The sequence below is a fragment of the Halyomorpha halys genome, unplaced genomic scaffold, assembly GCF_000696795.3.
Source record: "Halyomorpha halys isolate HHAL.00 unplaced genomic scaffold, Hhal_1.1 Scaffold164.1, whole genome shotgun sequence".
Taxonomy (NCBI): Eukaryota; Metazoa; Arthropoda; class Insecta; order Hemiptera; family Pentatomidae; genus Halyomorpha; species Halyomorpha halys.
In genome coordinates, this window is record NW_027108420.1 from 13,427 (window position 1) to 38,111 (window position 24,685).

Sequence of the window (24,685 nt, forward strand, 5' to 3'; positions counted from 1 at the left end):
TTATCATTGTATCTTATCTTTGTATTTTTATTCTTATCATTGTATCATTTTAGTCCTGATGAAGCCCTACAAAGTGGGGCGAAACGTCGGTAAATAAATAGTTATAAACTATAATTGTTTGACCGCAACCCTGATCATCTTCCTATATTTCTAATAAAGTTTTTCTCTCTAATAAATGATGGATAAATACAGAATAATAAAGGATTTAATGAATGTATAAAGGAGAAAAAAATATCGACCTGAGTGCGAATCGGAAAAAACCGAAACTGACCGATCTCAGGACGCATTTGTATGTACGGTTTCGTTATGTTTGGTTAAACTGTTGTATGCTTGTTAGTACCATGTTTTTAAAAACATTTATATAAGATTAAATTGTCCGAAAATTAATTTACACTTATAGCCAAATTTTGAATTATTTTTACTAGTCTGTATAGTCTGTCTTATTCATTCTTTATAAACATATGTCCATATATTTCTAGTATACGTCTGATTTAAGCGAAGAAAGTACAAAGAAATAAGATAGGAATCATGATATAGCGGAAAAAATAGTGGATAAGAGATAAAGTTGCATATTTCATAAAAATATAGTGGGCAGGGAAAATAGGAATGGGAGATAGGACAACTCGTTCAGCGATCTGATAGCGAAGGGAGATGCCGATGAATACATCAAGAGGAATGGAAGAGAGCACACTGCATATTCCCTTTATCATCTTGGAGGGGGGGAGAGAAAAGGGGAGGAGGAGAGAGGTTTCCGGGCAGGAACAGATGGGTTTGAGCTTCTGGCGATCTGCCAGTTGTACAGCTATATACCTTCCTTCGGGGTTGACTTTACAAGTCTAATACTACCAAGAATTTCTGATTTATGGAAGGGTCGCATAATCAAAATAATATATAAAAATTTCATATTTTCCCGATCAGCCTTTTCAAGAAGTTTGGTAATCTTATGAAAATAAGAGATCTGTTGGTTAGTCCCCTCATTTAGTCAGATTCCTTTGCTTATTTGAGTATTAAATACCTTAACTCATTTTATTGCGTGAATTATGGCATCAAGTACAGATATGCTTGAATGTACGAAACGTTGATTATAGAGAAATGTTTTTTAACTAGTATTAGCAGGTACAGGAAACTTCTATATAACAGATATCCATAAAGAATATTATTTTGCCGTTATAAAGGGGTTTCCGTTAAGAAGAGTCAAATCCAGGAGAAAAAATAGGCTTCTTTATGGAAAAAACCACCTATAGTCATGGAATCTAAGATCCGAGTCATGTTTAATACATTTAATACTGTAAGAAAGGGCAAAGATTAATAAATAAAATCTTAATTCAAACAAATATCACGAAATTTTAATTTTTCCTAATTTTAAAATAACTTTTCTCAAAAAACCTAAGATCGTTGTTAAGATTTAGAATCATTTACTGGACTGTCCTCAACCAAATTAAAAAAAAAAGTTTGCATCTACCTGCAAGTGTTTTTAATTTTTATATTTTTTCAGAAAATTCCAAAACAAACGCTGATATTTCGCACATTTATTTCATCCTTACCGAGAGAAAGAACGAAATCATCATGAAATTTTCAATAGAATATTTCGACTTAGAAAGTAGCTCTGACGAGGTTCGTGTCCTTGAAAAGTTTTGCGAGCATTGGTGAGTGGCCACTAAAACAAATGTGAAAGCTTCAACCTAATTTTGAAACAATTGATTTCCAAACATGAAAAATTGCTCGATTTACCTTTTTTATTGCCAGATTATATTGAGAAAAAATTAGAAAACAAAACATCCTCTTTTCAAATTTCTACACGTGGTCGACCTTAATAGGAAGTAAATGGCGTTGATGACCAGGGAGGTTTTACGCCGTTAAACAAAACAAAATAAACAAACAACGTGGTCGACCAAGAAAATCGTTTATGGAATGCTCCGAAAAACAAAAAACTATGCACAAGATATAACACGTGAATCGTGTTAGGACAAATTTTGTGGGGATCCAATGAGGAATCTTGAGAGAAGTATATCAAAATAACATAAAAAAATTGAAGGTTTTTTTTATGTCTCAAACACTTCAAAAGAAGTTTAAACGATTTTATTCCAAATTTAGAATTAGATACTGAAGGTAGTATCCTCGGCCCCATCCTCTACACCGTCTACAGGGTCTAGACATCCCAACCAATCCTAACACTATCCTCACCACGTATGCTGATGACACATGTGTGCTCGCAGTTAATAATAATCCTTTAATTGTATCCCAATTTCCGATGTGATTCCGAACATCCCACTCTACTATCCAGCAATGTCATCGTGTGGTGGACGTAGTCTCGTCTTCCTTGGAGCGCGGAATGTACTGCGTGGGAGTCTTTTTCGATGTAGAACATGCTTTTGATCGTGTCTGACACCCGACTGTTTTACAAACTCCGTAGATTTCTATCTTCTACATACTTTCTCAGCATCCGTTCCTTTCTCATCGATAGATTATTCCAAGTAAACCACAATGGTTCCTATTCATCCCTCTATTCTTAGTCCGCTGGTGTTCCGCAATGTAGTATCCTTGGTCCCATCCCCTATACTGTCTATACAGCTGACATTCCAACCAATCCTAACACTATCCTCACCACATATGCCGATGACCCATGTGTGCCGATAACCATTAATTGTATCCCAAACTCTCCAATCTCATATCACAGCCCTCGAAGAATGGTGTCGTAATTGGAGGATTAAAATAAATCCCAACAAATCTCATCAAATCATCTTTACCCTTCGTCGTAAATCTACCGACTGCCCTACAGTCTCCTTTAATAATGTTGATCTTACCCCCTGTCAAATAGATCCGCTACATTGGACTACATCTGGACAACGACTAACCTGGGATCCTCCCTCAATAATTAAAAGACAGGAAACTGCACTTCGATTTCGACTTTTACAGCACTTACTGGACAAACGGTCTGAACTTCCAACTCATTACAAAAGACTGATCCACATGACCGTAATAAGGCCAATCTGGACATACGGAGTTGAGATTTGGGGCTCCACTAAACCTTCGAATTCCTCTCGTCCTGCTTTGTCACAAATAAAATCATATCTAAAGACCTTAATGTTCCATATGTAACCGATCTAGCCCGAACCAGATATCACTCCAACCATTACAAACTCCCTAACCACCCAAACCCACTAGTTTCTAACCTTGCTTCCTCTTCCATTCCTGACAGTCCTCCAAGGGCCTGAAAAGAAGATGGCCACGAGACCTGCTAATGTAAAACGTCATTAGAGTGCTACCAATGGGTAGTTTCTCTACACGCCTGTGACACTCCAATGTAACTAAGATCAAATTTACTAAATGTATTATAATGTACAGTTGAAAATAGCAATAAATAAATACAGAATTACACACGTCAGATTCAGATTCTGATGAATTGTAATTTTGTATTCATATAATTATTATTCTTTTTATTTTTAGGCTCTGATTTTTCTTTTACCCCAATACCTACACATTTTGAACCCTTACATTACGTCTAAATCTTTTCCCGTAATTTGCATAACTTATTTAAAAAAATGTTTGTATTTATCTTTACAAACTAACTAGCTGTGCATCCCGTCGTTTATGGGTTATTATCAAACAGCAGTCCAGTCACCCTCCTCATCCATTTGGGTATGTTGGTAATCTTAAAGAAGTGTCTTGCAATAATTCATTGACTAGAGATTTTTCTCCACCAACTCTATATGCTCGAAGCACTGTGCGCCATTTCGATTTTGGCATGGGCTGATTATATTTAAAAATAACACAAAAATAAAATATTAGAATGTACCCAAGTAACAGTTTTTAGTGTTAATTTTCAGCGCCTTGCGGACCATTTCTACAATTATTAATACAATCCTCTCTACTAATTTATAATTTTGTTTTAGTTTGTAGATTACCTATATTTAAAAAAAAAGATAAATGTATTCAGCTATAGTAAAGTATAAATATTTTTGTTTCGGTTTTACGTTCCTCTCTCTATTTTGGAATACAGTGTTCTCTCTGTTTATCCAACCATTAATTATCTTGCGAGGATAGCCTTTGGAAAAGAGAGCCATAGACCAATATCAACAATCAGGGGTATTTGTTTTTATTCTAAACACAGATGGGATAGAGAAGACCGGGGAGCAATCAGCTCTCTATTCAGGCCGCGCACGGCTCTTGTTTATTACACATATCCGATTCAACCCCCCCCCCTTTCGAAAAAAGGAAAACAATCGGGAAATCCGGCCCTCGCCAGGAATATATCCAATCCGACTTTCCGCTAAACCTTAGCCGAATATAAATGAAAATACGGAGAGAATAGGGAGAGAAAGAGAGACATGAAATAAAGAGGGGGAGGTACATTAAGAAATGTCTTATCCGGATTGTATATTTTACGAGGGTTTATGAATACTAATGGCACAATACATAATGTGTATCCGAATACCCCTATTATATCCTCTATCATTTTTACGATGTTTGCGTTATGAATTACTTTTATGCAGGATGAATAACAAAATTTATCAATTCGAATTAGTTCACTTCAACATAAAAGGAATAAATAATTTTTTTCGCCTAAAATGTACGATCGACATAATTCATATAAAGTATAGACTCACTCAAGGAGTACCATTAATACGTTAATGAACTAAACATATATTACTGTAAACACTAACTATAGTATTTGAGTCTGGTGTATAAAAGTGTATAATTCATGATCTTTAGTTTAACATGTTAAAGCGTGTTAAGTAGGAAAACTTTTGTTAAATGGAAAAATATTTCCTTCTTTTACCATGTTAAAATGATATAACATGTAACATAGCTGAGAATCTGTTACTAGGTCTGTTAAATGGATAATTACGTCACGAAACAGACCAGCTGAGCTGTCTGTGTTTTATTTTTTGTCGTGTTAGGTTACTTACTCGTAGTTTTTTTTTCTTGAGTTGTGACAATTCTACTTTTCACTAATTTTAGCCATGTTGTAATAAATAACAGGAAGTTTTGAAGTAACCTTTACTAAACCAGTTACTCAGAAAATCCGCTAGGAGCTCTTATGCATGTTTCATTTAACATGACTTTAAATAGGGCTGCTCAAACAAAAGTAAAATTAAAACTTACTATAAAGTAGTTTATGACACCTATCTTCGTCGGGGTAGTAGTTTTTATGATATTCACATATGAATATAAATTTGGCAAATGAAAATTTGTCCGAACAACTTTAAATATATTTATTTTAGCAAATTTCATGTAAACTCCTACGAAGATAGAACATCACAAACTACTTTATAGGTCGATAAACTAGCTTTAATTTGAATGATAATAGATATCTGTACGTCAAATGGTTCTTGAGATATAAATTTTTCAAAATAAATTCACTAACTACTGATCTTTTAGTACGTCCCATACAACATTTTTATGAATTGTTGCTTTTTTAAAAAGCTATATCTCGAAAACTATTAGACGTAAATAGCTCTATTAGGGCTCATATTTTAGCAAATTTACTCTTCTTTAAATGAAGTTCTTTTAGGTTTTCTTGTGTTGTTGCTACTTTTTAAGATATATCGCTCGGAATGAAAAATTTTTTTTTATCGCTTTTAAACAGCCGCCATTTTTTTCCCCCCTACCTACACTTGGCAGACTCTTCAAATTTGACTATTAATTATACATAGTTTTCATTAAAGTAATAAAAAATTGGGGCGAGATAACTGCCTTTTTTCTCCTCTTGGTATGTACCAATGATTATGCCTCATTGATCAATGAGACTGCTTTATTGATGGCTTGCTTGCTATTGATTTCTGATACAAAACAATCATAATTGCTGATGAATTAATTAATTTAGGAAAATATTTTAGGCTGTGATCGTAGAAGGAAGAAGACATAGCTTGAAGAGCGTGCTCGGCGGGAAGCAAAGCAATTACTGGACGACTGCTTCAGCAAGTGACAGAATAGATTTAATTAAAACTCCGGAGCCCGGGCGCTATCTTCCATATATCTCCAGGTGCCCCCCCCCCCCATATAATTTATAATCCAATAGAGGCCCCCTTCGGCGCGGGCAAAAAATTCCGATTAATACCGAGAGCGATAACAGGTGGCGATTCCAATAAAAGATAATTGATTGGGATCGAATAGCGACCGGACCTGTCCGACCGCACTTGGCGAAAAAAAAAATAATAGGTTTTTTAATTTTCTTTTTCTAATAAATTGTCGAATTGAAATTTTTTCTGTTACAAGTTTTGAAACCACAGAACAAGAATTTGTGTTTTCCATGCTCAATAATCCCTACAATTAATTTTATGATACAGGTTTTTGTTTCTACGAGAGAGGACAAAATTAATCCACGATGTATTCATAATCCATTTTTTTATTTTGACTGACGTAACTGTTCATTTATATCAGCTAGACCTTTACTCATTATTTCTTGATGTATACAACTGTATTTTTTTTTAAATTTATTTATTGTTGAAACTTTATAAAAAAAATGTACAAGTAAATTTGCTGTTAGTGATAAAATAACATGATATAAACATGTGGAGAATCTACCCATTGATAGAACTCTTAATAACATTTTTAGAAGAGAAGATCAGAGAGGGCCATAGTCTTTTCAGACAGGAGGATTATTAGGTAATGAAGGAGAAGTCAGATTAGAAACAAGATGGTTTGAGTTGTTGGGAAGTTTATCAGGGAAGGATTTGTACCTGGTTTTGGCCAAATTGACAACAAATCGAGCATTGAGGATTTCACAAATTCAATGGATTAGAGTTGCCCCAAAGCTCAACTATGTTCAGATCGGCCTTATTACAGTCATGTAGATCAGTCTTTTGTGATGGATTGGAAGCTTATACCATTTGTCTAGTAAATGTTGTAATAGTCCGATTCGATGAGCACAACTATATTTGAACTAAAAATACAAGTTAATTTGAGTAGCTATAATAACATGAAATTATCGGTCTATTGTTCGATGTGCGATATGTCATAATTTCTTGAATAAGATCAAAATACCAAAAATAAAATAAAGGAATCTTTCTGGGACACTAGCTCCCTAAGAACGAGGAAGTCTTGTCTTATCTTACCTTTGAAACATTTATTAAAAACAGACATTATTTTACCTTACAGCTGTTCTACCTATCTTCAATCTATTTTATGTTCATCCTACCTAGCTTTTATTTCTGAAAATCTACATTTTCACCTCTGCAAGTATCTCACCTTTTCTGTTTAAAGAGCCCACACTGTATATAATATAAATAGTAATTAACTAGTACCAATATTAATTAAAACCAATGGTCACTTGTAATCATTACTTAAATCAACCATTGTAATTTATTAATTGTTTCTATCCAGAGCTCTTTAGGTTAGATTTATTTTGTAGTATTCTATCCAATTAGTACCTTTTTAATTTATTTTATAATTACATTTTATTTTTATTATTATTATATTTTTATCTATTATAGAAGTTTTTTTATGTTTTTGTGGTGGCAAGATTAACGTCTTCAGCGGCAATAGTTGACGTTAGCAAAGGGAGTGTTAGAAATGGGTTTGCCAATGTCGAAATTATTATCAACATTCTTATTTCTTCAGTATATTTCTTTTAAATCTATTTTTAATTATAATTCATTTAATCTTTCATTATTTTACATTTGTTTTAGTGGCAAACCCATTTGAAATCTCTCGCCATATGACCAATTACAATTAATTAATAATGAAGTACTTGTGTGTTTTTTGTTATCTAAAAAACTGAATGTTTATGTTTTATAATAATTGTGATCGTGTTGTTTAATTTTTCAAGTATGAACCTTGTTGTTTAGATAATAAAGACTTAAAGATTCATCTTTATTATTATACAATAGGAACACGCACTAAATTTTTAAATCTGTTTTTAAGTATTTTATCATTTATAATTTTCCTTGTAGTGTTCTATCTTTAATATTTTCATATATTTCATATTTTCTATATTATTTTAGTTTAATCCGTATTTTATCAAGCATGTTATAGTGCATGTTCACATTTTCCTTTTCTCTCCCTCTCTCTTTCACCTGTATGTACAAAAAAGACATCTCGTTTTTTAATCAAATTTCATTATTATCATTTCTTTGATATAAAACACCATTAATACTTAAAGTATAGTACATTTTTATCTACTGTCGTTTGCTATCTGCTAGCCAATTGTTCGATCCCACACTGATACCAATCTTTGGGATGGTTGTCAAAGAACTCTTGGACCGCTATTTCAATTTCCGTAAAATTACCAATTTTTTTCCCTTGAGGAAATGGGCCATAGATCGAAACAACGAATCCGATAGTGCGAGGTCTAGACTATAAGGTGGAAGATGCAGGAGTCGGAACCCTTGAAGTTCTTTACACTTTTCTTTGGAAAATGATTACTGAGGAGCGAGTTCGAGACGGACCAGTCTACTGCTCGTTTTCATCTTCACCATGGAGAATTGATGGCGACTAACAGTATCTTTCGACACACCACACTCCCTGGAAAGTTCGCAAGTACTAGTGGATGGATTTGACTCAAAATCAGAACCTCATCAATATCCATTAATGGTCCCCCGGAGACTTTCTTCCCTTCCAACGTCGTATCTCCACTACTAAATTTGTCAAACTCAAGAAACTGCTCGTAGATTCCGATTGCTACAACACTTACTTGACAATCGCTCTAAACTTCCCATTCACTACAAAAAATTAGTATACACTACGATAATCAGACCAATTTGGATATATGGAATTGAGCTCTGGGGCTCCACCAAACCATCAAATTCTTCCCGCATCCAATCGTTACAATCCAAACTCCTACGTAAAATCCTTGATGCTCCTTATTACATCACAAATAAACTCATTTACAAAGACCTTAACATTCCATTCGTTGCAGATTTGACCCAAAACAGATATCATTTCAAACTCCTTAACCATCCTAACCCATTAATTCTTAACCTTTCGTCCTTAACAATCCCTGATAACCCTCCGAGGCTTCTGAAAAGAAGATGGCCACGGGACCTTCCAATTTAAATTAATGTTTGAAGTACCACCAATGGGTGGTTCCTCCCCAAGATTTTCAAGTGTATATGAAACATATTTACCTATTGTATTATTTTGTACAGTTGTAAATTACATTAAATAAATAATTTAAAAAAAAAAAATTGTCAAACCAACGCCGCACAGTGCCCTGGTCAAGGACACCTTCTCCTTCATATTTAATAATTTCACGAGTTGCTTCAGCGGCTGTGAATTTTTTTTTCAGTACTGCCTTAAAATTACGAAAACTTTGCGGGATACTGTCATGTTTCTTCTTTGAAACAAATAACTTAACTGAGGTCTTTTTTGAAGAAGTTGAATAGGATTAAACCAGCTTAGAGAATGCTCAAGGAATTGTTAAGTACTGGTAAGTATTAAAGAGGATTAAAATATTTACAGTCCTTTGAAATATTGAATTTGATAAAACGGTCATTTTTTTTAATCCCTTATTTTATCTCAATTGTCTCATCAATATGCAGGAATATTTAGTTTTTCTATTTCTATAGTTTTTCGTCAACCAACACAGTATTTAAAGCTCCAAATTAACTGTCCGTAGAATCTAGCTTAATCTGGTCGTAGTGTAAGGGCATAGGACAACCAGGCTGTGACCCAAACAGTAATATTCCTTACAACAAAGCAACAGATCGAGCAGAATAAATATCGGATTGCCAATCTAAAATGGAGGGGGGGACCTGAGTTTGGAAAATTGAAACACAATCCTACTATGGTAATGGCTTTATAATCTAACAGCCAGAACGTTTGGTCCTAATTACACGTCAGCTGAGCAATTAAACTAATTAGTGATCCCTTAACACCTGGGTCTTAGGTTACCCTCTGCCCGCTTCTTCTTCGCCCTTCAACTCTTCCCTAGTCGGCAATTAGTGTATATTCGACACCGTCCAAATAAGTGAAAAAATATCAATATAATCCGTCGGAAAAAAAAGTATTGGATCATTCTTATTTTATTTATTTTTTTTAGGTAATCATTATAATTTATTTATATTTAATATAATAATTATTTATAACATATATAAGCCGGTAGAATCGGCAACGCTTCGCGACCGATAAATTTAGTGATGTATATAAATTAATTGAATACAATTATAAATTTGATATAAATTAATATATTTAGTTATTTACATATTGTAATGCTAAAATACGTAATAATTTAAAAACAGGTAAAAAGAGTAAATCGCTGTAACCATTATGGCGGCTAGCGTTTTTCTTCTGTTGGTATGCATATTGAAAAAAAAAAAATTTTTCTAAATCTATATTAATTAAAACATATATCATTAGGTTTTTGACTTGACTGACAACACTACTAACATTAGTTCAATTTTTTTCTAGGTCGTCAAATAACCAATGGTTTGTATAGACTGATTGTCCGTAATTTGATTGTTTTCATCTTAACAACGTTTCGAAATAGTTTATTTACCTTATAAAATTTACAGAATAAGTTCGTACCATTAAATTAACTTTTAATTAATAAAACTTAGTAAAATAACATTTTCAAGCATATAGTCATTTGTAATATATTAGTACAAGAAGAGAAAAAGGGCAGTTATTTCACTCCAATATTTGATGACTTTAATGAAAACTATGTATAATTACTAGTCGAAATCGATGATTCTGCCAAGTATAGGTAGGGGGAATAAAAAATGACGGCTCAAAATGTTCAAAAAATTAATTTTTCATTCGGAGATCTATATCTTTTAAACAACCAACAACACTAGAAAACCTAAGAGAACATTATTTAAAGAAGAGTAAATGTTTTGAAATATTAGCCCTAATAGAGCTATTTACGTCCAATAGTTCTCGAGCTATAGCTTTTTAAAAAGCAGAATTTCTTAAAACTATACTGAAAAATTAGTAGTTACTCGACCTATAGATGTATATAAGTACTCAAATTAAAGCTATTTTAATGAACTATAAAGTAGTTCATGACTCGTACTAGGAGTAGTAGTTTTTACAATATTTGATAAGAAAATATCATTTAATGTAGAGTAAGTTTACTGTTTACGTTCAATAGTTTTTCAAAAAGCAACATATCATAAAAATATACAGAAATATGGACTCTTACCAAATTGAGATCTATTCGTGGTGACGGTTCGAATCTGGCCTTGGGCATTGACTTTTTTCATTGAGTGGCGGCCCCACAAAATGAAAAACTTTGACCCCCAACCATGGTTAGGGAGTATAGGACTCCAATGGGAGTCATGGCAAAAATTTGTAGGAGTAAAAAAATAAATTGATTTATAGTTGTTCGGACAAATATTCATATGCAAAATTTTTATTCATTTGCGAATATCATTAAAGCTACTAAATCAAGCATTTATCCGAACAAATATAAATCAATTTATTTTTTTACTCCTATAATAAATCAACGTTATTGATTACTTAATAGTAGATAAAGCTAGCTTTAATTTTAGTGCTAAAAGATATCTGTACGTCGAATGGTTTATGGATATAGATTTCTCAGAATAAATTCACTAACTATTAATCTTATTTTTTTCGCCATGACTCCCATTGGAGTCCTATACTGCCTAACCATAGTTGGGTGTCAAAGATTTTCATTTTGTGGGATCGCCTCTCAATGAAAAAAGTCAACTCCCCAGGCTGGATTCGAACCGGCACCACGAATAGATCTCAATTTGGTAAGAGTCCATCTTTCTGTACATTTTTATGAAATGTTGCTTTTTAAAAAACTATTGAACGTAAATAGTAAACTTACTCTACATTAAATGATATTTTATTGTGTTTCATAGTGTTGGTAGTTTTAAAGAAATAGAACTCCGAATAAAAAATTACTGTTTTTTTCATCGTTTAGAAACAGCCACATTTTTCCTACCTATATTTGGAAGACTAATCAATTTTTACTAATAATTATACATAGTTTTTATTATAGTAATCAAAAATGGAGATGAAATAACGCTCACTAAAATTTTTAACATGAATATTAAAATTTTATTGGGCCACCCGTAGCTCAGTGGTTAAGACACAGTTTTACCAATTTGATGTCTATTGGCGCGGTGCCGGTTCGAATCCGGCCTTTGGGGCGTTGACTTTTTTCATTGAGTGGTGGTCTCACAGAATGAAGAACTTTGACCCCCAATCATGGTTAGGCACTATAGGACTCCAATGGGAGTCTTGGCCGGAAAAAAAAAAAAAAAAATTTATTACTATAACGCTTTGCTATCAGTCAAAAAAATTTCTTCTGATATACTTTAAAGCCCCCAAAACTAAGTTTTTATGCTTTTTAAAGTAGTTATAGAATTTTTATACTTTTCAACTCGTCAATGCTACGCGCTTACTGGGACTTTGTCCCACTTAGTCGCTTAATATAATTTAGCTTTAAATTCCGACATTTAACTATAAGGGACTTTATAGAAGTTTTTAAATAAATAACAGAAAGACTCAGTAAACAGAGGCCCCTTTGGAATGAGTTGAATACACAGAGAGCTAAAAGACTTAGCCATTTCTATATTTTGTTTGTCCATGCCCAGTATTTGAATCCGTGCCAAAGAAAAATGACAAGGGAATTGTCGATGCGAAATATAAGAAGTCTTGTACAAGTAAATTGAAATACCCCTTTATACGTTGTAAAGTTATTGTTTGGATGAAGTAAACTTTTTTTGGAATAAAAACATTTTTAATGGTTATAAATTACACTGTTTTTACATTTTTTCCCCGAGTTTGGTTTATCTTCAATTTAGATTTTTTTTTTCTTTATTCATGATTACATTAAATTTATTATTCTATTTATTTATTGAAACTTACAACTGTATTTACATAAAAACAAATAAAGTAAATTTGATGTAATATAAAAATGGAGTGATACAGGCATGTAGAGAAACTAACCGTTGGTAGCACTCTATTCACATTTTTACACTAGGAGGTCTCGAGGCCATCTTCTTTTCATATTAAATTTTAAATTTCCGTGTAATTAATTTTTTTTTACCCAGCCTTATCTCACATCCAAAGAATAAGGATAACCTCTAATAATAATTTATTATTATAAACATATAAAGAAATGTGGTGTTACTCTCTTTGTTTAAAATATATAGTTATGACCATATCTACAATCACAATAGTTAACTATATTGGGTTATTTAAAATTAAATGTCCTTTTTTTTTATTATTTCAGAAATTCTAATTGAGATTGTAGACTATTTATTGTTTATTAGGCTTATGGTTAGAGATTATATTGAGTCGTAAGGGGGCTGCAGATTTTTAACTCTAGTCCAAACTGAGATATTAAATATCAAAATTTGAGAAAATTTAAAAATTTCGTATTTTAAAAAGTAAAAAAAAAAAAAAAAAAAGATACATTCAGTATGAATAAGATTTATTCTGACTGACCAGCTAAAATGTACTTATATTCATGTTGTTTAGTGTATTTTTTCTAGTCGAAAAATGGATTGAAAAAATATTTTTACGTTAGCTTTCTGGTTAATTTTTAGTATATTACCAATTAGATTAAATTAAATGTGATATGAAAAATATTTATTAGCTCGAAACCTCACCTTAAAAATATTTGTTTTATCTTTCTCCAATGCCATATAGTTTTTGGACTATAGTTGGGAAGAAAAATGCTATCTGTAAAAGGCCTCAGAAAAACAAAACAAAAAAAAAATTCCAACTCTTAATATCTCTAAAAACTATTTAAATATTAACGCAGTTTAGAGAATTGAGGCTTATTTTTGAAATATATTAATTTAAGTTCTTGCTCTTATAATTTTTGTGTATATTTCGGATTATGGAGGCGTTTAACATTTTTAGAAATAAAGTAATATGTTTTCTAATCATGGTATTTATACTTATTATCATTCCTAAATAGTCTAATTATTTAATTTATTTTTCATTTTCAGGTAAGACCAGAATGAAACGATATGATAGAAAAAAAACTGCCATTTATAGCAACTAGCTCACTTTCCACACTATAGAATTGGTAATATTTTGTATACATAAATAATTTATTAAAGATTATTTATTTATGATTATTAAATAAATTAATATTTTATACTTCAGAGAATGGATTAATTGATATAACGCAAATGTTTAAGTAGTCTTTGTCTCTGAAAAAAACTTCCATTTTTAACAAAATTTAAATGTGCATTGTTTAAAATATGGACTATTGTCCCAATAATTTTGCACGAATTTAGTTTACGAAGGTTGGGTTTATTTTATTTTCATAAATTTAGTTATAGCATTATAGAACATATTATTTAAATTCAATATCCCTGAGATGATTTTAGAGAATATAAAAGATGAATGAATTGATTATTAAAATGACTAACAACAATTAAAGATTGTACAATGTAATTTAAAGAGCTTTAGAAGTTATATTAAATATGTTAAACATTTTAAATAAAGGATTTCTCTATAAATACCTGCTACGTTAAATTACCATCCATTGCTGATGCTTAAAAAATGAATCCATTGTTGTAATAATTTTAAACTAAGTCTTAGAGGATTGAGTAAATTTAATTTTTTTAAATTTAGTTACAGAATGATAGAACATGTTATTCAAATTCAATATTTCTGTGATGGTTTTAGATAGTCTAAAAAATGAATGAATTGATTTTTAAAATGACTAACAAAAATTAAAGATTGTAATTTAGTTAGCTTTAGTTAGTTAAATAAAATATATTAAGCGTTATATTATCATCATTTTAAATGTAGCCATTCATATATTTGTTTAATATTAATTTTTTTTGTTTTAATAAATGTTTGTTATAAATAATAGTTATTTATACAGTTGTTTATTCAGTTTGAAGGAAGAAAATTGAACGATTCAATTTGTAGCGCAAGTTTGTTGTGTCTGGAATATAAAGTGAATTAGATTATTTGCTGCTCCATTCCGTTGCATATCTCACTTAATAAATTGTATATTACTTTTTATAAATAAAAAAAAAATCAATATTTTAAATTCATGATAAAACACAACATTTTAATTGATTAATTGATTATTTTTTATTAAACATAAGTTATTTCAATCATAATTTCAATTTTATACATATTTCATTAATTAAATATATTTTCTTTCTCACTTTTTCTATAATATTAAATATTTTGTTTTATTTATTTTTTATATATTTACTAACTAGATTTTCTCATTCATATTCATATTTCTCTCACCCATTTTTTCTTATATAACTTTATATTCTATTTCAGTAATGTTATTCTACTTACATATTTAGTTAGTTACACATATGTTTTCTTTCTCACATTTTTCATAACTTTAATTTTAAATAATTTCCATTTTTAACACATATTTTTACTTACTAGATTTTCATATGTATTTTATATTTTTGTTATTTCCTCTTTCAATCTTATTTTTTCTCATATAGCCTCTATCTTCTAATAATACTTAGACTACACATGTTTCGTTTTTGTACTTTCTAATTACTCTGTAATTGCTTTTATTTATTATGGTTTTTATATTGATTTTGTTCTTAGCCCCTATGAAGGCTTGAAATTCTGGCCGATACGTTGGCACTAATACGTTTTTATTTATTGTGTTCTTCAGTGACCATCTTCTCACTTATAATTTTATTATTTTGAACGTTCGTAAAATAGATGACAACACTGACAGCTTATCCTCACTCCATTTTTACTTCATTCTTGTCTGTTGCTAATTTAAATAACTAATTAGTTGTTTTTCGATATTATTATTATAATTTCGGATATGGCATGCCGGATTGCTTTTCAAGCTCAAATCCATATTACCCCAAACCTTATACCTTACCCTCCGCTCCTACCTCTCAGATCGTTCTTTTCGAGTTCGCAGTGGTTCTGAGTACTCAAATATCTACCCCATCGAGGCAGGAGTTCCCCAATGTAGTGTCCTGGGTCCTCTCCTCTACATCCTGTTCACTGCTGATATTCACATCACTCCAGACACGTTCCTGGTAACATTTGCCGATTATACAGCTATCCTATCCTCCCATCCCGATCATGTAACAGCCTCATCCAATCTCCAAACACACCTCACCCGGATTGAGCAATAGTGCAACCAATGGCGGATAAAAGTCAATGAATCGAAATGCACCCATGTGACTTTCACTCTCCGCCGCAGCTTCTGTCCATCTGTTACTCTTAATAATATTCCTCTACCCAGATCCGACACAGTGCGATACCTCGGATTCATTTTGGACAAAAGACTCACCTGGAACCAACATACTAGACTTAAAAGACAAGAACTCAACAGACGATTCAGCCAACTATACCGACTGCTCAGCCGGACCTCTCATCTTTTACTAGAAAACAAACTACTAATTTATAAGACTATACTCCGACCTATCTGGATCTACGGACTTTAAATTTGGGGAACAGTTAAACCGTCGAACATCAAACGTATCCAATCCTTTCAATCCAAAATCCTTAGAACCATAGTTAATGCACCCTACTACGTTTCCAACAGAACACTACACCATGACCTACATATCCCTTTTGTCCTTGACCTCATACCAACCAAATTCTCAAAATTCCATATAAACCTTTCCAACCATCCTAATCCTTTGGTTCAAACCTAATCTAGTTCCACCCATCCCTACAGCCCACCGAGAAGTTGAAACGGCAGTGGCCAAGAGACTTATTAAAATAAAAATGGACAATTGGAGTTCTGGCAATGGTCAGATTCTCCACTCAAGTCGAGTGTTTGCGGCTTTAGCGCACTTGCTCAGCCTCCACTGGCTATCTACCAGTGACGCGGCGAGAGGGATGCGCTAGGATGTTTTGAGCTCTGCTCTATCCCTCTATGTTATTTTTTTTTTCTTTCATACACATAGTTTGATTATGTGCATTTTGTTTATACTTCTGTTTGTATATATCTTAAGAGAGTTGTTTTTCATTCATCACTATTACCTATTGCCTACAACTATGTGGCAGATTATAATATCAATCAATAAATAAAAAGTATTTTTAAATATTTAATATTTAAATTATTATAGTTACAGTTATATAATGGGACAATAGTTCATTGTAATAGTGTATAATCTAGGATTAACTTTAGTTAAGTAAAGTTAAACAGTGTTTCCTTTTGAGTTATTTTATAATGATGAGAAGACAGTTGACCATAGATAATATATTTGAGGAGAAGACGGTTGGGGGTGCGTTCAGTAAATAACACAAATAAGTTGAGAAACTCATTTAATAGTGCCAACGTTTCGGCCAGACTTTCTAGCCATCATCAGGGCTAAGAACAAACAGCAACATAACAACCAATGAATACAATAAATAAAAAGAAAAAAAAATCCGAATAAATTTCTTTTACGAGAAACAAATATGATTTGCTCTTTTTTTCAAAAAACAAATTTGCCAACCTAGTTTACCCCGAGCCACATTATGTTTTTATTGTTATTATTATTAACTTGTTTTCTATTCGGGGATTTCATAATCTTTAACCTTCCCAAGACGAAATGGAATATGGGAAAAAAAAAAAAAAAAGCTGTACTCAAATCGATCCAGTAATTCAAAAGTTTACTGTGGACAAAGATTTGACTATTCCTTTTGATATATATTGATGTGAAATAAATTTTTAAGTAATCAGTGGATATTATTTTTTTTTAATTCATTACAATTTATGTATGCGCATGTATTTTTATATGAATACATTATGTAATATAGTATGAGACAAATCGACAGACATATATATTAGATAAAAGGACTATAAGACAGGAATATAATGTAGGGATATAGGGACAGTTGTTGGAAGCTGGAGTAGACCCAGTACGCCTTTAACAATTCATCGCTGCCTTCAACCCTAATGCTTTTCCTGTGTTTCCTTCCATCTCGTGTCCTTTTCTTACCTATTTTATTCCTTACATTCTTCTTATAGTCTATCCCTTCCAATCCTTCCCGATATAGATCTACCTTGCAGAGGTTCGAGTCATTTTTATTTATAAATATGGACCTGATATTTTTTCATGCTGTTTATTATGGGCCAACGTTTCGCCCCACATTCATCAGGGCTAAAAAAAGATACAAACACTTAAATGGGGTAACAATTAATGAACAATGTCAATTAATAATTTAAAAAAAAACTTGTACAATTAAGCTTAAAATTAAAAAAAGAATAAAAAAAAGGTTTCATGCAATTAAAGAAAACAGAAATAACAAAAGATAAAAAAGAGTTAGAAAGATATAAAAAGGCTATATGAGTAAAACCAAGCAATAAGAAAGATAGTGAACAAGATAGGAAGCGTGACTGTGAAATGAGGTGACAGTTAAGAAAGAAATAGTGATGGGGAGGTAGGCGATTAAAAATACGTTATATTTGGAAAAGAAAAGAGTATTATCAAATTGGAGAAATATTGCAAATATAAACTTTTTCTAAATAATTTATGTATTTTTATTTACAACTGTATAAAAATATATACAAGTAAATTTGTTGTTGATGACATAATATGTTACAAATGTGGAGAATCTACCCATTGATAGAACTCCAATAACATTTCTTGAGAAGAAGATCTCGAGGCCATCTTTTTTTTAGACGCCTAGGAGGATTATTAGGTAGTGGAGGAGAAGCCAGGTTAGAAACAAGTAGATTTGGGTGGTTAGGAAGTTTATCATGGAAGGATTGGTATCTGGTTCTGACATATGAGACATTGGGGTCCTGATGGATCACTAGATTCGTGACAAAGTAAGGAGCATTAAGGAAGGATTTTGGACTGTAAGGATTCGGGAGGAATTTGATGGTTCACTAAACCCGAATCACCACAGACATCGCAGTAGAAGGTCTAATTTTTAGCATCCCAAAACCACACAGTTTGGCTGTTGTTAATTAGTCGAATACAGTTCTCTGACGAAAGAAGCCAGTATCCAATGACGTGAATTATCGACGGCTACCATTTGAATGGAATGTTAATTGGGGAATTCTGTGGACGGAAGAGATTTAAATAAAGTGGTCGAACCTCCGCGAGCATTATCGAACAAATCAAGTTTGATTCTGTCACCCGAACCCAATTATTAATCACAAACCGACATGACAAACTGTTTGCGCTCCTAATTGGATGCTAACCTGCTTCCACTGTTACCTGTTTTGATTGTTCCTATGTGGGTTCTTCCCTGCTCTGTATGCTCGGTAAAATACGCGATATCCTAATTGTTTTAACTCTGCCTTTGTCTGACCCGGGTTCGAATGATCAGTCAAAGTATTTACTTTAATAAAGGATTCAATTAAATGGCTCATAAAGCATTTTCCATTTGATTGTTTCTTTTCATGTCGGAAAATTTAATTGTTAAAATGGAGTGAAATGAAGTATTATTTATGATGTTTTTAATGAAAAATGATGGAGGAAATGAGAGGACAAGGAAAAGCATCAATACATTAATATAAAGCACTAATTTACCAGCAATAACAATCTAATTAATTATTTCTGATATCTTCCAAAAAGGGATTTCAGCATTGATCAACGAAAAAAAAACCATAGAAGTACAGCAACCACAGGTCGATATGATAGCTAGAAGTATTTATGTGCGTGTGAACTCCAAAGATTAATCTAATAAAGCACTTTATTAGACGTTTTAATTTCCCATTATCTTCATCAGGTAGTCCTAAATATACTAAACAACCGTTATAAAAATAGGAGAAAAAAAGAAAGGAGACAAAATAACTGGTGAATATTTTAAAAGGTAATGATTGGCGGGATCTATGCAACTAATTGAGAATAAAAAAAACAATTTTAATACTTTGGATACATGATTGAAACAGGTGATGATCAAAAATAAATCATGTTTTTAACATGGTTAGCGAAAATAATAGGTTTGTCATTGAGGAAAAGTAAAGGGTAATATGTAATATTAGAGGGGTTTGGATTCGATGAGGGTATCTTTAATGACGGAACTTATTTATTAATAATATAATAATATTAATATTCTTTATTTATTCTGGGATTGATCCCTTTAGAATAATATACAGGCCTCAAAATTAGGCCTTAAAGCCTTAGAGTGAAATACAAATTAAGAATAAAATTATAAAACATTATAAAATAATGAATTTGAAAAGATTAAAATGAACATCAATAATTAACAGAATATATAAAATAAAGTAAAACAAGATGTCATATCATAAAACATAAGATGGCAAACAATTCTGGTAATAAATAATAGAAAACAAAAATGTTAAAAATCAAATGTAATTAAACTAAAAATAATTAATGGAAAGGTACAATTTCTGCTAATATACATATTTACAAGAATATACGAAATTCTGAAACATTAAGTACAGAAAATATATAAACTTTGTTTGAAACATTTAATTGTTATTCTTTCGGAATTGGGTGGACAGAAGGTGTTCGAAGATACGGGATTTGAAGGTTGGAAGGGTATTAGAACTACGAATGAAGGAAGGAATAGAATTCCATAGGGATGTGGAACCGATTCATAACATTTTATCTACAAGGAAATTCCTATGAGACTTCTACAGTTTTATAATTTAAGCGAATACTTAAGTCTTTATCGGAAAATTGCTAGTTGACCGCGAGTAATAATAAAGGGTGCCGTCATAGAAGAACTCGAACTAACGTTGAACTAACGTTTCGTCCCACGTTGCAGGACTTCATCAGGGCTTCATTCAGACTAGAAGTCGACTTTGTTGTAAAGTAAACTAGAAGTTAACTTTGTTGATTGACTTGTTGACTGTCGCTCATCACTACCGACAGTTTACTGTCGCTCTCACTTCTAGTCTGAAAGCCACGATGGGACACTGCAACGTGGGCTGAAACGTTGGCTCAATATAAATATTTCAATCACTATTTGAGTTCTTCGTTGACCGCACCTTAACCATCTTCCTTTTCTATCAAGTACTTATCATAAACATGACCGAGTCTTTCAGTATTTATCAGTTTCAGGTAATTTTAAACAAAGCAGATTGTTTATGAAGATGAGACGAAATGGAATATACATGATAAAGATATCAGTAAATAATGCTATATAAATCCTCTACACATGTGTAAAATACGATCTAGAAAAAAGAATGGAACACTTTATCATATATTTTTTTAATGCCCAATTTAAATTAATTTAAAGATAAGTATTTTCCTCTATGGAATTGACAATTTTAAATCACTCACAATTGGTAGGATGAGGAAATTTTATTATTTTATATCTGGGATTTCAAAGTATATAGACTTGATTGGGTAATTTGATTAACATATATTCCTAGTACACTGTAATGATCGTTTATATATTGATTATTATATAGTATATAGTGATTGATTATTAATAACACTGATTTTTATTGTTGTTGTTTTTAATTTTAATAATTAACTCTAGTTTCAATATTGTGTTTTGCATTTTTTTTATTGCTATTCAGTTTGCATTATTTAATTAGTCGGTTATTTTCAATAATTTAAGATTTCACGGAAAAAAATAAATGCATTAAATTATAAAACTAGTTTATCTTTTTATTATGTTTTATTTTTAATATCTGTTAATATTCATAATAATTTTAATAATAAAATAAATTAAAATTTAGACAAAAATGCAATTTTAAATAAACCAATTATAAGCCTGACCTAAGTGTATAAAAGATTAAAAATAGTTGATAGCGTTAAGTTGATTTAAATTAAAAGTTTAAAAATAAGTAACTAGACATAAGCTTAGGTAAGCTTATTAATAATTAATATGATTCCCTATCAATTTGTTGACATAGGGTGATTTGATTTGTAATTAATGACCTAGGCAGAATAGCCTGCAAAATGTCTTTTAATAATTGGATATGAGCTGTAAATTTATATTTTAAGGTATGCTAAATTATTAATATGATGTTGTTAAAATTGTTAGAAATGAATGTATAATAGAGTTAATTTTTAGATTGTCTTTGAGGATGGCCGAATTGGCCGAAACGTTGGGCTGTTGATGGTATAATAGTGTTGAGACTTAATAATGATACCAATTGATTTATTTAAACAATAAAAAACCTGTTTCTTTCACTTTTTACTAGATATTTCATGTGAAAAAAAAAAAAATACTTTTTTGTAAATTAAAAGTAATTTAAAAAATAGAAAAAAATTGGGAGTTAATATTAAAAAAAACAAATAATTCTTATTGAAAATATGTTTGAAAAAAAAAACAGAATAGAAGGAGGAACAATTTCAGACTCGAAATAACTGCTACAATTAGAAGCATTAAAAGATAAGCTGCATATTGTATAAGGGATAACAGGAGCAGTATCTGGGCCATAATGCACATTTTATCACTCTCCAATATATCGATTATTGGACTCATTTGTTAGTATCGATAAATCTAAGCTTATCGACATTGGCCTCATGTAGCCCCCTCCTCCGTCTCCTCCCCCCTCCGCTTACAGATAACAAGAGTAATTAATGCACGAGAAAGAATGAAACTCCTGTTTGAATATTTAGCTCTTATGAACTTTTTGTTATTCTGCAGTATGGTCCAAGCAAATTATCATCCTTTTATTTTTCGTACCTTTCATTAAAATAGAATTAGGACTTCAAACATATATAATATATGAAATGTATTATATACTTGACTAAGTCTTCTCCCTTCGATTGCCTTGTGGCATTATAAGGTGATATGAGTCCATACTCCAGTAAGAGTGAAATATAATTTTTTTAAAATTGAATGCTTATAAAATTGATATTATTTTTTTAAATATTTATTTATATTAATTAATAAATTTGTTCAAGGAAAATCCATATAAACAACATAAAACTCACATTTTTAAAATATAATACTATATTACCATAAACATTTTTATAACAGTTTTATTTTAAATCATTAAAAAAAAAATACGAGCTCAGAGAGTTGGAGATGATGAGGAGGTATAAAATCTCGAGGATATTTCGCCGAAAACAGCCGTGATTAAGTTAAGGTCCCCTAGGGTTCCGGATAAAGCCGTTGTAAAAGGGTTTAGAGGGAGCGTAGGATAAAGTAAGAAGATGTAAGGAGAGAGGATAAGGATAATGATAAAGGACAATAAAGGACGGAGAGAATCGGATTAAGGATAATTAGGCGGAAGGTAGGAAGGGCACAACAGGTTAGGTCCGACTTAGAATTGCTAATTCCTTTCTTAATTCCGCATCCCTTACTCTACAGCAGTCTTCCTTTGGTTGACCATTGTGCCTTTCGAGTTTACATCATTATTCTATAGTATCCGATGAGAAGGTAAAGTATAAGAAAAAATAGATTGGGTTACTGAGGTATAGTGGTGTTTGAAGCCACGGTGTAGCCAGGATATCGTTTTAAAATAAAGGGGCAGAATCCCTTAATTTACCGAAACCTACCTTATTCGGGAATTCTAACACTCATCACGAAAATATTATAAAATTATAAGAAAATTGTTGATGTTTTTCTTATCCATAATACGTTGTATGAAATGTCAGTTATAACCTATATAGTACAAGAGCCGGGAAGAAAAAAAGGCAGTTATCTCACCCCAATTTTTGACTACTTTAATGAAAACTATGTAAAATTAATAGTCAAAACTGATGAGTCCACCAAGTACAGGTAAGGGGAATAAAAAATGGCGGCTGTTTCAAAATGTTAAAAAATAATAATTTTTTATTCAGAGCTCTATATCTTAAAAAGTAGGAACAACACAAAAAAACCTAAGAGAACGTCATTTAAAGAAGAGTAAATTTGCTAAAATATGAGCCCTAATAGAGTTATTTACGTTAAATAGTTTTCGAGATATAGATTTTTAAAAAGCAACGTTTCAGAAAAATGTTGTATGGGACGTACTGAAAGATCAGTAGTGAATTTATTTTGAAAAATTTATATCTCAAAAACCATTAGGTAGGGGGAATATAAAATGGCGGCTGTTTCAAAATGTTAAAAAAATTATTTTTTCATTCAGAGCTCTATATCTTAAAAACCATCAACAAACTAGAAAATCTAAAAGAACATTATTTAAAGAATAGTAAATTTTCTGAGATATTAGCACTAATGGAGCTATTCACGTACAATAGCTCTCGAGATGTAGCCTTTTAAAAAGCAACATTTCATAAACATGTACTGAAATATCAGTAGTAAGTTAATTTATTTTGAGAAATCTATATCTCAAGAACTATGTGACGCACAGATGTCTATGAGCAATCAAATTAAAGCTGATTAAATGTACTTTAAAATAATTTGTGGTATTCATCTAAGTAGGAATAGTAGTTTTCATGATATTATACAAGAAAGTTAAAAAAATAATAATATACACCTGTACAGGAGGTGAATTTTCGAACATTATTGGGCTATTTAATAACAGTTACTATATACTATACTTAAAATAAAGGGTGCAGAATCCCTTAATTTACCGAAACCTACCCTATTCGGGAATTCTAACTCTCGTCCCGAAAATATTTTAAAATTTAAAAGAAGAGTGTTGATTTTTTTTTTTATTATCCATAATACGTTGTATGAAATGTTAGTTATAACCTATATAGTACAAGAGCCGGGAAGAAAAAAAGGCAGTTATCTCACCCCAATTTTTGACTACTTTAATGAAAACTATGTAAAATTACTAGTCAAAACTGATGAGGCCGCCAAGTATCGGTAGGGGGAATAAAAAATGGCGGCTTTTTCAAAGAGATAAAAAAAATTTGTTTTTCATTCGGAGCTCTATATCTTAAAAAGTAGGAACAACACAAGAAAACCTAAAAGAACGTCATTTAAAAAAGAGTAAATTTGTTAAAATATGAGCCCTAATAGAGTTATTTACGTTAAA